The sequence below is a fragment of the Capsella rubella genome, unplaced genomic scaffold (assembly GCF_000375325.1).
Source record: "Capsella rubella cultivar Monte Gargano unplaced genomic scaffold, Caprub1_0 scaffold_3, whole genome shotgun sequence".
Lineage (NCBI taxonomy): Eukaryota > Viridiplantae > Streptophyta > Magnoliopsida > Brassicales > Brassicaceae > Capsella > Capsella rubella.
The window spans coordinates 12,101,728-12,114,358 of record NW_006238921.1 but is presented as its reverse complement, the minus strand read 5'-3'; positions in this window follow the sequence as shown (position 1 = coordinate 12,114,358).

Sequence of the window (12,631 nt, the reverse complement as noted above, 5' to 3'; positions counted from 1 at the left end):
TAATTTTTTTTCGGTATCCAAACTTTTTTATGTTTTTTTATTTGTCTTTTTAATCGTCAATAATCGATTACCGCTTAAATAACGCTTAAATAAAAGTTCTTCGAATTAATTTTAAATAAATTTTACGGTTCATATATTTGATCAAATATCTAGATGCAAACCAATATTATAATTTATATAGCTAACTAATTATGGAACAATATTGGATTAAAAAAAATATGCTTCCATTAGAAAGAAAAAAAATAAAGCATATCACACATTACTTAAAACACATTAACAATAGGAGATTCATTGTTCATTCAAGATGCACAATTATGAAAAAAATACCAAACAAATTTCGAAAGAGACATAAAAAGATTGGACAAAGTTGTCAAAAATAAAGAGAGAAAAAATAGAGTAAAAATGTATAAAAAGAAAAGATAAAGATTATCTTACAAACAAAGTTACAAAGTTTGTTCCATATTTGAAAAAAAAACAATTATTATTAAAAAAAATAAAGTTTGTTGTTCCTTACGAAATGAGTAAAGGAAAGAGGAGAGAGTGATGGAGTGTATTGGGTGATAGCAGTCTCGAAGGTGGGGTTTTGGGTGGGCGATATGTGTTTTTACGATTGATGCTTTTGAACAGATCGAATAATATTTATTTTCAATTATTTGATGAGTTTTCTTATTTTTGGATTCTTATCTATATGTTAGTGCTATTATTTCATTCATTCATGTGCTCTTTTAGACAGCTCAATGTTACTGCCACTTCATATATATAAATGTTGGATCAATTAGGTGAATAGTCTCAAAATTTTGAAAATATTTTAAATTTAGGAAATGATTTTTTTTTTTTTTTCCTTTGGCAAACGACAAAGAGAAGAAGGATAAAGTATCGACAAACGTGTATTTGGTGAATGAAAGAGCCAAAATCTTAACTATTATGAAGGGAAGAGAAAACAAACTATTTGCTAAAACCAAATTTTAATTACGAATATGAAGAAAAAGGAGTGTTAAGTGTTAACATGTTAGTAGTTAAATTAAGCAGTTTTTTCCGTAATGTCAAAGATTTTTGATATATTATTGTTTTTTTAGATTTTTGGCTATGATATAAGTTTTATTATATAATTTTTATAGTGTTTTTCGAGTCTTTAAGAGTTTTTGCAGGTTTAGGTATGTTCTGGACTCATTTGAAGATTTTAGAGCATTTGAAAGTATATGGAAAAGATATGCGAAAACGTATTTGGAAAACATAATTGATATGAGTACCCAAGAAACGTACTCGGAGAGCATATATGATATGAGTGTCGGTTTTTGTTAAAACTTAAGCTTTATTTGGAGAGATAAAATTAGAGAGCTTGGAGTTTTAAATTAAGCAGTTTTTTTTTACTTTCGTAATGTCAAAGATTTTTGATATATCATTGTTTTTATCGATTTTTGGTTATAATATAAGTCTTATTTATAGAACTTCTATAGTGTTTTCGAGTCTTTTAGAGTTTTTACAAGTTTATGTATGCTTTGAACTTGGAGAAGATGTGCGAAAAACTTATTCGGAAAATATATTTGATATAAGTACCAAAGAACCGTACAAGGAGAGCATATTTGATATAATGTCGGGTTTTGTTAGAACTTAAGCTTTACTTGGAGAGAAAAGATTTTAGAGAGCTTGGAAAGAAGAATAAGAAACTCCTTCAGAAAAGATTCAAAAATCCTTTACTTCTCCAATTTATTTCTTAATGATATATATTTTATTCATGATGTTTGCTTCATTCACCATGTCTGAGTAGTTTGCTTGTTAGGTTTAGGGGTTTCAAAGGAATTTATGAATTGTTAGTTTATTAGACAGTTAGGATTGAATCAAAATAGTTTTTCATCTGGATTGTACTTATTATTATTCAAGAGTAACAACTTATAATATGATCTTAGGTTAACTGGTAGACAAGAAAATGTTATTGATTTTGAAAATAATCTAAGATGTACAAAATACTTATTCGCAAGGAATTTGGTTTAGAGATTATGGGAACTTATCAAACTTGATCATTAATGCTTGTCTAAACTTTTATATTCGCAAGAGAATTTAAAATTTAGGGTTCTAAACATAGATAGACTCTCCAACGAAAGTTGATTAATTATAATTCTGTAAATTGAGTTCAAGATCAATGCTTAATAAATCCTCGCAATTATTTATTTGAAATTCTGAATTACCTAAGATTTTCCTGAGCTTAGCACTTTTCTCTTGCTGAATTTACACCACTTCTATTTAATTGTTTTGCTGCTTTCAATTACATCATTCTTGTTTAGCATAATTTGATATCAATTAATCTATTGTGTAAACATTGAGCCTCTGTGGAAACGATCCCCAAGTATTACTACGATCTCTTAATTTGAGAGAGTAGTTCAGAATAAATTTGAGCATCTCAATTTTGGTTAGGATCATGGTAATATGTATAGACCAAAAACTTAGATTTATAGGTATGATAATTTAAAAATTAGGTAATTAAGAAAGGACAAAATTACTATGGTAAGAGGCCCAAATAATATCGGCTGAAGTAACTAAACCAGTAGAAGATAAATCAACTCCTTCGCCAATCCTTCAATGTCGAATCAATGATTCGCGGAAGTCGGGGTATCCTTTTACTGGATTGGGATGGTGGTGCTTCAGGGGAGAAGAGCAGGCATTTCTACTAGGTGCTAAGTGTCTTAGAGGATGCCTCTCACCACTTCACTCAGAATTGGAAGCACTTATATGGACTATGGAGAGTATTCTTATAAGAAGGATTGACTGTCATACTTTTGAATCAGATTGTGCCGAGCTCATCTTAATGGTGCAAAACCATCAAGAGTGGCCAGCATTCTCCAACATGTTAGATGAATTCCTTGTGTTACATGCGTCATTTTCCACATTTTCTTTAACTAAGATTTCGTGTTCTTGTAATGCAAAAGCAGACTGTCTTGCTCGTTCTTCCACATCAATGGATTCAGAAGTTTCTTTTGTAAACGATTTCCCACCTGGTTGGGCTACCAATCATGGAGTGATATTTTAATTATTGTGTGGATGAAAAAAAAGGAAAAAATATCACAATCTAAATATTTTCTTCGTGTTGTAATTAATTACAAAGTGCCCGTGAATACAATTTTGTTTTACTATTTTAGTATCTCAATGAAACTGATCATTTTCGATGTCGATAACACTGTTCATCACCAAAAATCTAAGTTAAGATGAATATTTATGGGCCTTGGCATCCAAAAAAATGGTTTAGGTATTTGAGAGCACAACTATGTCGTTTTGGTTAAGTGAAGGGGCGAGGGGTTTCTCACAGATTATGGGGCGATGAATATAATGGTCGTTATTTAAGGTTTCACACCGGTCATGTTGTCTATGATAGGTGGAACAAAGATGGTCAGACGACTTATGACAGATATTGGATGAGCTTCTTTCATTCGAATGTAACAATAATTTTCTAATCGGATTGAGTTGCTTCTACTTTGATGTGAATCAGTCTTGACTTTTGTAGAATTGATAAAATCCAATTATGCAAGAACCCGGTTGGAGAAAGGTTTAAATAAATTGATTTGGCCACCAATATCACTAAATTGCACTTATCTTTTCGGTCAATGATCCTGAGAAAACTTCAGAGTTAAGCGTAACTATGATAGAGTAGTCAAATGATGGTTGACCTTCCGGAAAGTGATTACCGGAACTATGTGCGTGAGACCAAAACACAAAGAAATATCATGTGGTGATTTTTAGGGTCGGTAAACAAGTATTTAAAGCCTCTTGAACGTAACAAATCGACCATTGGATATATATGGGCGCACGGGCCTAGTGAGAATACGTGAGGCTCATAAAGACAGGTGGGACCATGGACTGAGAGTGAACATGGGGCCCATTGAAGAGGTGACGGTCGGGGCGTTACAAGTGGTATCAGAGCCCAACCCATACATGTGTTGAGTCAAGTGGGCTCACGCCGTCAGGGGGTGACGGTCTTGGTCCACAACGAAGACGTTGCAGCCTATTAGTAGGGAAGAATTGTGAGACCCCAGTTTACGAAGATGTTTAAATGAATTGATTTGGCCACCTATGTCACTTAAGTGCACTTATCTTTTCGGTCAAAGATCTTGAGAGAACTCCACAGTTAAGCGTGCTTATGCTGGAGTAGTCAAATGATGGGTAACATTCCAGGAAGCGGTTGTTGGAAGTGTGTGAGTGATGCCAAAACACAATGATAAATCATGTAAAACTTTGTAGGATCTGTAAACAAGTATTTAAAGCCTTACGGACGTAGCAAACAGACCATCAGATATGTATGGGCTCACGGGCCTAGTGAGAAAACGTGAGGCCCACTAAGAGAGGTGGGACCATTGCTGAGAGTTACGAAAGAACATATCAAAATTAAGAAAATTCAAAGAAGTGTTTCAAATCATGGAGATATAACATGATAATTTGGTGTTTCCTTTGATTATGTCTACAAATTTTGTAGGTTTTGATGAAAGAAGTAATTGAGTTTAATATGTATTAGCTTTTTGTTTGATTCCTCACATTGAGAATGCATCTCAAAATTTATAAGTTTGTTGTGAAGATTCGATATACTAATTACTAAAATCTACATTCTAAATCAATAGGAGATGATGTTATAATTTTGTTATTTGTAGCCTTTATACAATTAGGGTAGTTATTTAGTTATAGCAAAATCATACTCAATGTATATTACATTGTAGGAATTTTTTAATACTTTGAGATTATGTATGGAAATTATTAAATATAAGCGGTGACCTTGTTGTTTATTTATTTCACAATTTTTCAATAGCACAAAAGATTATGCGCATGTACTATGTTGAGGAATGGTATCGTCTGTATATCAAATTTTCCAATCCTCAGTTTGATGAGTCTTTGCATACACATAATATGTTTATTGCTTGATTTTTGATATTGTTGCTTGTTGATAATGCCATAATGGTCCTCTCTCTTTTGGACAGTGCTTATGTGATCTTGATGTTATTGTTAGTATAAGACATTTTTCAGTTGCAAAACTGTTGGGATCACAAGATACAATGATTGTAGAATTTCACTCATCATTGTAAATTTTTATTTTGTTTTGAGTTTCATTACAAACAAAAAGTGTCGAAAATAAAAGTTCAAAACTCCTGATAACCAGGTAGAAGAAGACATAACTCCTTCACTACCTAACAACTTTATGTACATGTTCGTCGTTTTACAATTCCAGAAAAAAACTACACCAATTCTCATATTTCCTTGTGCTACGTCCACGAAAGAAGATTACAATTTGGGCCACAATAAGAAGACTTGGAGGTTCTTTAAATCAAAACGCGGGTTACCTGAAATCGGAGATGCAGAGGGAAGAAAAATGAGAGAAAAGTGATTGGTGAGGAAAGAGGAATATGTCCGATATCAATGTTTGCTCAAGATTTAGTTTATACTTCAAGATTTGGAAATTGAGAAAAGACAAATTTGGTAAATTTAGAAAATAAATTACAAAATTTAAAAAATTTTCTTTCATCAAAATAAATATTATAAAAATGTGTGAATGGGAAGGTAAAGAAAAAAAAACTAGAAAAATGTATGGTTAGAGGGTATAATAGACATCCTTCATGTAGAAAGTATATCATGTATCCAAAGTGTGTCATATGACAATTATTTCTATTACTCTATTAGAACTTGAGTTAGTTTACTTGAGAAACTCTTGTAATAAATAAAAGTTTTGAGATACTAACAAACTTTGTAGTCCTTGAATAGATGAAGAACCAAATAGTTCACTTAGACGTCCATTCTTGAGAACCGTGGAAGCAATTATTTATGAGAATTTTTGAGAAATACCCCTTTTGGTGTACCCCTTTTTAAAAATACCCCCTTTATCTATTCATTTTCAAAAATACCCCTTTTTAAATATAAAAAATTATAAAGTTTTATATAGTTTATAAGATACTTCTATATAATAACTACTACTGGGAGATTCGATACAAATATTTTAAAATGTTTTAAATAGTTTTAAATCATTTTTATAAGTTTTATAAGGTTTTTAAAAGGTTTTTAAAAGGATTTATACGGTTTTTATAAGGTTTTTATAAGTTTTTTATAATTTATTTTTATGCTATTTATGAAAGGTATATAAAGTTTTATACACATATAAAGGTAATTTGTGTATATATTTATAAGCTTACACACATATTTGGATAAATTGCAACATTTTTAGCGGGGTTTTTGATAAAGTTTGAAAAGAAGGTCTTTTTAAAAAGATGTATATGAAAAGGGGTATTTTTGAAATTCCCCTATTATTTATTTGCGAAAATGAAAGATTAACTTGTATAATGAGAATTTAACTTTTGACCATTGAAGGTCAAGCAAGCGTTATACATTGTGCAGGCCTGACATTGTGTATTTGGCAGGTGAACTCTTGCAAGTCCTATCAAAATATTATTTTCAATGTATGACATTTGACTTTCAACAATAGATTTCTTTATCACCTTATACACTTTTTTGACATCACATCTCTTGTACACATTAAAAGATAATAACTGACTTTTTATTCATATTTTTATCCATAAGATTCATTTTATTCTTTGTCAAAAACCATAGTAATTCTCTTAAGTAATTAAATTAATGTTATTCTAACAGGTTCAATTTAGATTTTCAAAAATATATTTACTAATTACTATTTTCTCTTAGAAGTTTGTACATAGCATGAACAAAATGAAGGATCTAAATAATACATGAAGAATATACTGGACCTCGTAGAATTTAACTGGATTTTTAATAATTTTTGACTAAATCTATCTGAACTTTTACATTTCTAATGGTAACAGCCGAAATCTAGTTGTGACTAAATCTATCTGAACTTTTACATTTTTGAGTTTCTTTTGTTGTGATTTATCAAAATCTAACAAAATAATTAAGACTTTAAAAGAAAGATATCGTCAAATAATTATGAATACTAATAGAATAACTCAAAAATATCAAAATAAAATAGTTAAACTTACCTAATGGTCTCGTTAACTATAATATCAATTAATAAATACTAAAATTATCTAAAATTAATCCAAATATAAATAATAAATTGGTTAGCTTTTTATTCATATATATTCTTTCATATTTAATTTTTGAACTATTAAAAATATGTAAATAATTAATGAAAATCTTTGTCAAAGTATTACCGAAAAATTTAACATGATAATATAACGAGGATGAGTTACAAAATTACTAAACTTTTGATATTTTAAATAATATATTAGCTTTGAGTTTTGTTTTGCTAAAATTCATTTTCAATTATCTAAAAGTTGATAAAAGTATCCATAGTTATCTGAAATATCCGGACATGAATTCGATTCTTGTCCATTTTGGTAGTTATGTATATATATTCGAATTATTCATATATCTTATTTAAATTATCTAACTTATATATATTTGACGTGTAATGTCTTACATAGAACATATTTTAACTCAAGTTTTGCACTTGTTAATATCCAAAATAAAAAAATATTTGTCAGTTAGTGTTGGAAAAACTATTGAATCTAACTGAATTTATTTTGTGGAAATATTAATCGCTTGCATTAGTCATAACGATTTTAAAAAAATAAGGTGATTTTTTTTTGGTAGGAAGAAAAAAAAAAGAAAAGGTGATTGCATTGTGTTCAAGTCACATCTCTATTCACATATTAAATTGATCACCAAATATCAGATTAACTAGAATTTAACCCGCGTTATACCGCGGAATAAATATTTTCTTTGTAATTCATATTTTTAAAAATTAATAGGTTTTGTTGGAGTTATTTAATAATTATCAAGATTGCATGATAACAAACTTTACTAAATCAGTTTCATTGTATGTTTTATATGTAAAATGACCCGTATTGAACTATGAGATTCATAATATTAGCTTTTTTTTAGTAATATTAATTTAAACCCGTTCCATCTTACAAGCCATCCCGTTATATAATTTGTTGGAACCATATTACAACATTTCTCGTGTTATACTCCGTCATGTCATATAATTGCCAAAAAAGTAATTCAATATTTTTTAAAATGGCAAAGTAACGATATTTTAGTATAAACTTGGTGTAAAGTTAAAATATTAATAACACTGAAACTTTTAAAATTTTTTCATTATTTTAAATATTTTAAACTTTATATGTAGTTAACAATCATTCTCATTTTACAACCCGTCTCGTCATTCGTAGTTGGAAGGTTATAATCTTATTTATAAAATTTCTGAACAATTATAAAAAAAAAAATCAAATCGATATGGGATGTTGTACATATGCTAAAAATATTTGTAATATACATCCGTTTTAAAAAATTCAAATTGCAATATATGCGGAAAACAATTTGAATTTTTATTATACATATGTCTGATGTCATAAAATAAACTAAAAACAAATAAGATCATAGAAATATTTTGGAGAAACTTTGAGAAAATGTAAAAAATAAGAAATGATATTATAATTATAAGGGAGATATAGTAGGGATTTTGTTAAAAATGATTATTATTAGTTTTTAGAATTTTGACTAAATAATTAATGCCAATGGCATAGCTTTGTAAATAACTTCCAATTTCAAGGTTTTTTCCAAAAAATACTGCAAAAATGTTAATATAGACTAGGTTCGGACTAAGATAATTAACTATATATAACTTTTAACGGATTAAGATATGTTACATTTTAATTTTATTGCAATGTAGTCGATTACAGTGAATTATATATTTGTATAATAAGTTTAAATAAAATAATAAATGAAAAAGCGAATAAATAATAATACATTGAGTTTTGATACAATTAAAAAAACAGTGAAAAGTTAACATCACGAAAAAACAAATTATCAATTGACAAATTATTCAATTGACCATTTTTGTAGTACAAGTAGAAATATACGTAAAAATTACATACTTACAATATTTTTTTATGAAGTATCATCCCGTAACATAATTCATTTTGTAAAAACCGTTATTCCTAACTCGCTTTACTATTATAATTGTGATTTTAACAAACTACCCGTGAACTATCTAAAATTTACATAGTTTGATATATAATATATTTTATCAATAATAATAATGTCTCAAAAAAATATTTTTAATATTTTCAATTCTAATTTATTTTTATATTTGAACCTTTTGTTTATAATATTTTGAAACTTTTAAAACTTTTAAATATGCTCATGTAACAATTGTTTTAAAATTGGTTATACTGATTTTAAATCATTGTCCAGAATATTTAACCAAATGTAGTTGAGTATTATATGTCCGTTTTGAAAAAAATCAAATTGCAACATAGGCAAAAAAAATTAAATTTTTATTAAATATTTTTATTATATAGTATAATATCATAAATTTTAAAATAATATCAAATAAATGTCAAAGAATAATGATAATTGTTTTTAATATATTATATCAAATTAGTTAGAGAAATATTAGGAAATCATAAAATTAGTTATGGAAATAATTATATAATCTTAAAATTAGATATAGAAAGTATCCGATGTATGTATCCAAACACATTTTAGTATCCTATTTTGAAGTATCCAATTATTAAAATAAGGTTAAGTTTTTAATTTTTACCCGACCCGTATTCTATTTTGTACTTCTCTTTTTCTAATATAGAGATAGCGATGGTATAGGTTGTAAATGGTAACATTAGTTTGAGGAATTGTTGAGGAAAGTTGTGGAAATTTCATTCGATGACATCATTAACATTTTACACAAATAAAATCTTGAGGAAATCTTAAGAAATTTATGTCACATCATTTATATAATACTTTTAAATTTATATTTTTTCTTGTAATGTTTTAATAAAATATGAGTAATATATATTATAAATCATAATTTCAGAAATATTAAACTGATTTGTGTGAAGATTATAAAAACTAATTAGTTAAATTTAAAAAAAATAAAAATAAAAGACATAAATAATGATGAAACTGGTTAGGTTCATATTGATCTCTTAAGAATAAAAATAAGTTTGTAACCAATTAATAATAATTTTTAATAGTTTGAGGTTTCATATGAAAACTATGTTTTGTATTTAATAATACATTTAAAATATAAAATTAATAAAATAATTATAACTTGTTTTTTCAACGAAATTTGATTTTATTAAGAATTTATTTTGTCAAGGTACAATTGATGCTGAATGCATCTTGGTGGAAAAACACCATTACAAAAGAAATTACTATCTAAACAACCAAATTTGGCAAGTAGACGGGCAACTTCACTACAAGTTCTTTTAGAAATACAAAGATAATTTTAGAAAAATAAACTTTGACCATTGTAGGATGTCAAGATAGATCCCCATAATTGAAACAATGTGAAGTTTGTCATTTAGCATGTCAATAAGCTCAAAATAGTCACTTTCAAAATAGTTTTTATGATAGTCCTTTAACCAAACTTGTTGCATCGCAGCATGGAGACCCTTTGCCTTCGCCTCTAACGGTGTTTACGAATTTGGGAGAAGGTAGGAGCCCCAATATCTTAAAATGCCCTCATTGTCTCGTATGATCCAGCCACATGATGATCTAAAGGTATATGGATCAAATGCTGCATCAACATTACATTTCAAGAATGGGAGTGGTGGTCTACTTGTACTTGTATATGATAATGCTGGTGATGGATGGGCACTAGTAGGTTGAGCAAGTGTAGTAGCCGCGAGCCATTCAGATACATTTGCTTTAGCTTTTATAATTATGTTATTATGACAAGATATATATTTACTTAATATTGTTTATAATAAATAATTTTTTGACATCTAGCTTTGGCCTCCAAGCTCTCATGGATCCTTCATCGAACTTCTTTAGCTATATTCATGTTGCATGTGATTTTCCCTTGATGTTATTTTTACTTTGTGTTAAGCTCTATTATTTTTCTCTTATAGCTTGTATGAACCTTGTTTTAATTGATTAATAAAAGCAAGTCTTTTTCCAAAAAAGAAAAACACATCTTATGTTGGTTTTAATCTTCCAAATTGATTTATAGGTTTTTCTTTTCGTCTCTAGAATGTCTCTTTAATTATACAATTAACCCTATGTTTTACCTTTTGGGAGGCTTTTTTATATTTTTGATTTTTCTCATATTATTAAAATTTGGTCAATGAATCTAGTTTAAAAAAAAAATTAGATAGATATCAAAACTCAAAATTTATTGGAAAAGTGTTAAACGATTTTCAAAATGTCTATTTTTCAATCAGACGACTTCATACATTTATATTTCACACTATGTATTTTAAAATTCAGATTTCATCATTCGAAAATCCTTTAAAACTATTGAGATTATCTAGTAATTTCTTATAAAACCCAATTTTTTTCCTAAAGAAATTAAAAACAAAAAATACAAAAAAACCTTTAACTTATTTTTTACATAAATTCTTATCGTTATTAAAAATTAGGTTTTGTTTTAAATATGGTATCGTTTAATGTACCTCTTTTTAAAAACAACTAGGGATGGACCCGCACATACGTGCGGGGATGATTTCAAAAGTTTGTATTACATACGTGCGTGCAGGGTTGATTTCAATATATTACATATGTGCAAGATTAAGTTTGTAAACGTATTTTTAAGTAATGTTATTTAATTCATAATTAGAAGAATTCGTATCAGTTTCATGTCGTTTTTAATTCGATTTAGATAAAAAAAATTATCATATTTGTTTTCGTTAAGTTAAGAACATTACATAAAAGAAAAATAGTAAAACAAAAAGTCACAATAAGGTGATTATTTTATAACCGTAATGTCCCATCTCATCTATATCATGTTTTCCATCTTATAATCGTGGTTTTAAAACTCATTTGAGATTATATATTTTAGTCTAACATATAAAAGAATAGGTAAGAGTTTTGGAGCCACAAATACGTTTGCTTTGCTTTCTTCAAATTTTTGAATGTTTGAAATAATAATCGCTTTAGATCGACATGATAGCGGACCCGGATAAAGTGTAAACCGGATTAGTGATAATCTAGATTTCTATGTAAATCGTGAACTATCAAACCAGGTAAAAACAACAAAAAAACACTAAAACTTCTTGAAACAAATGACCTAAATATAGTTGTCAAGCGAGTCAAACTCGTCCAATATGTCTGGCCTGAAACGAACTATAATATTTTAACCCGCAAAAACCCGTTCTTCAAAATTTGCATGAGTAAATAGTATATATGTATCAGAACCACACCCATATGGTGGATAATGTTGTAGATATTTATTTGGTATAACTTACAAAATCAAAATTTATACTGGTTTGGTTTAGGTTCACTTTATGACTGTTTAATATATTTATGATCTCACTCATATTTTGAAACTTAGATTAGACTGATCAGTTAGTTTTCTATCAAACTCGTGAATTGGATAACCAAATCAGACATGTTAATACTGGTTCAATAATTAAATCTCCTAAGTTTTTAAACATATTTTAGAAATAGTTATATTTATTAACATATAATAAAAATATATTTAAAAATTTTATATGCTTAACCGGTCCACTTAACCCATGGATTATAATAGTTTTAATGGTTTAGATCTTAATCGTAATTATATGCAAAAAGAAATATTTCGAAGTATATAATGCTATGTTCAACTCTCGGTATTCCTCTATCCGTATAATACATTGAATGTACAGAGGTGGCTTTATAACTATCATACTATAGATATAATATATGT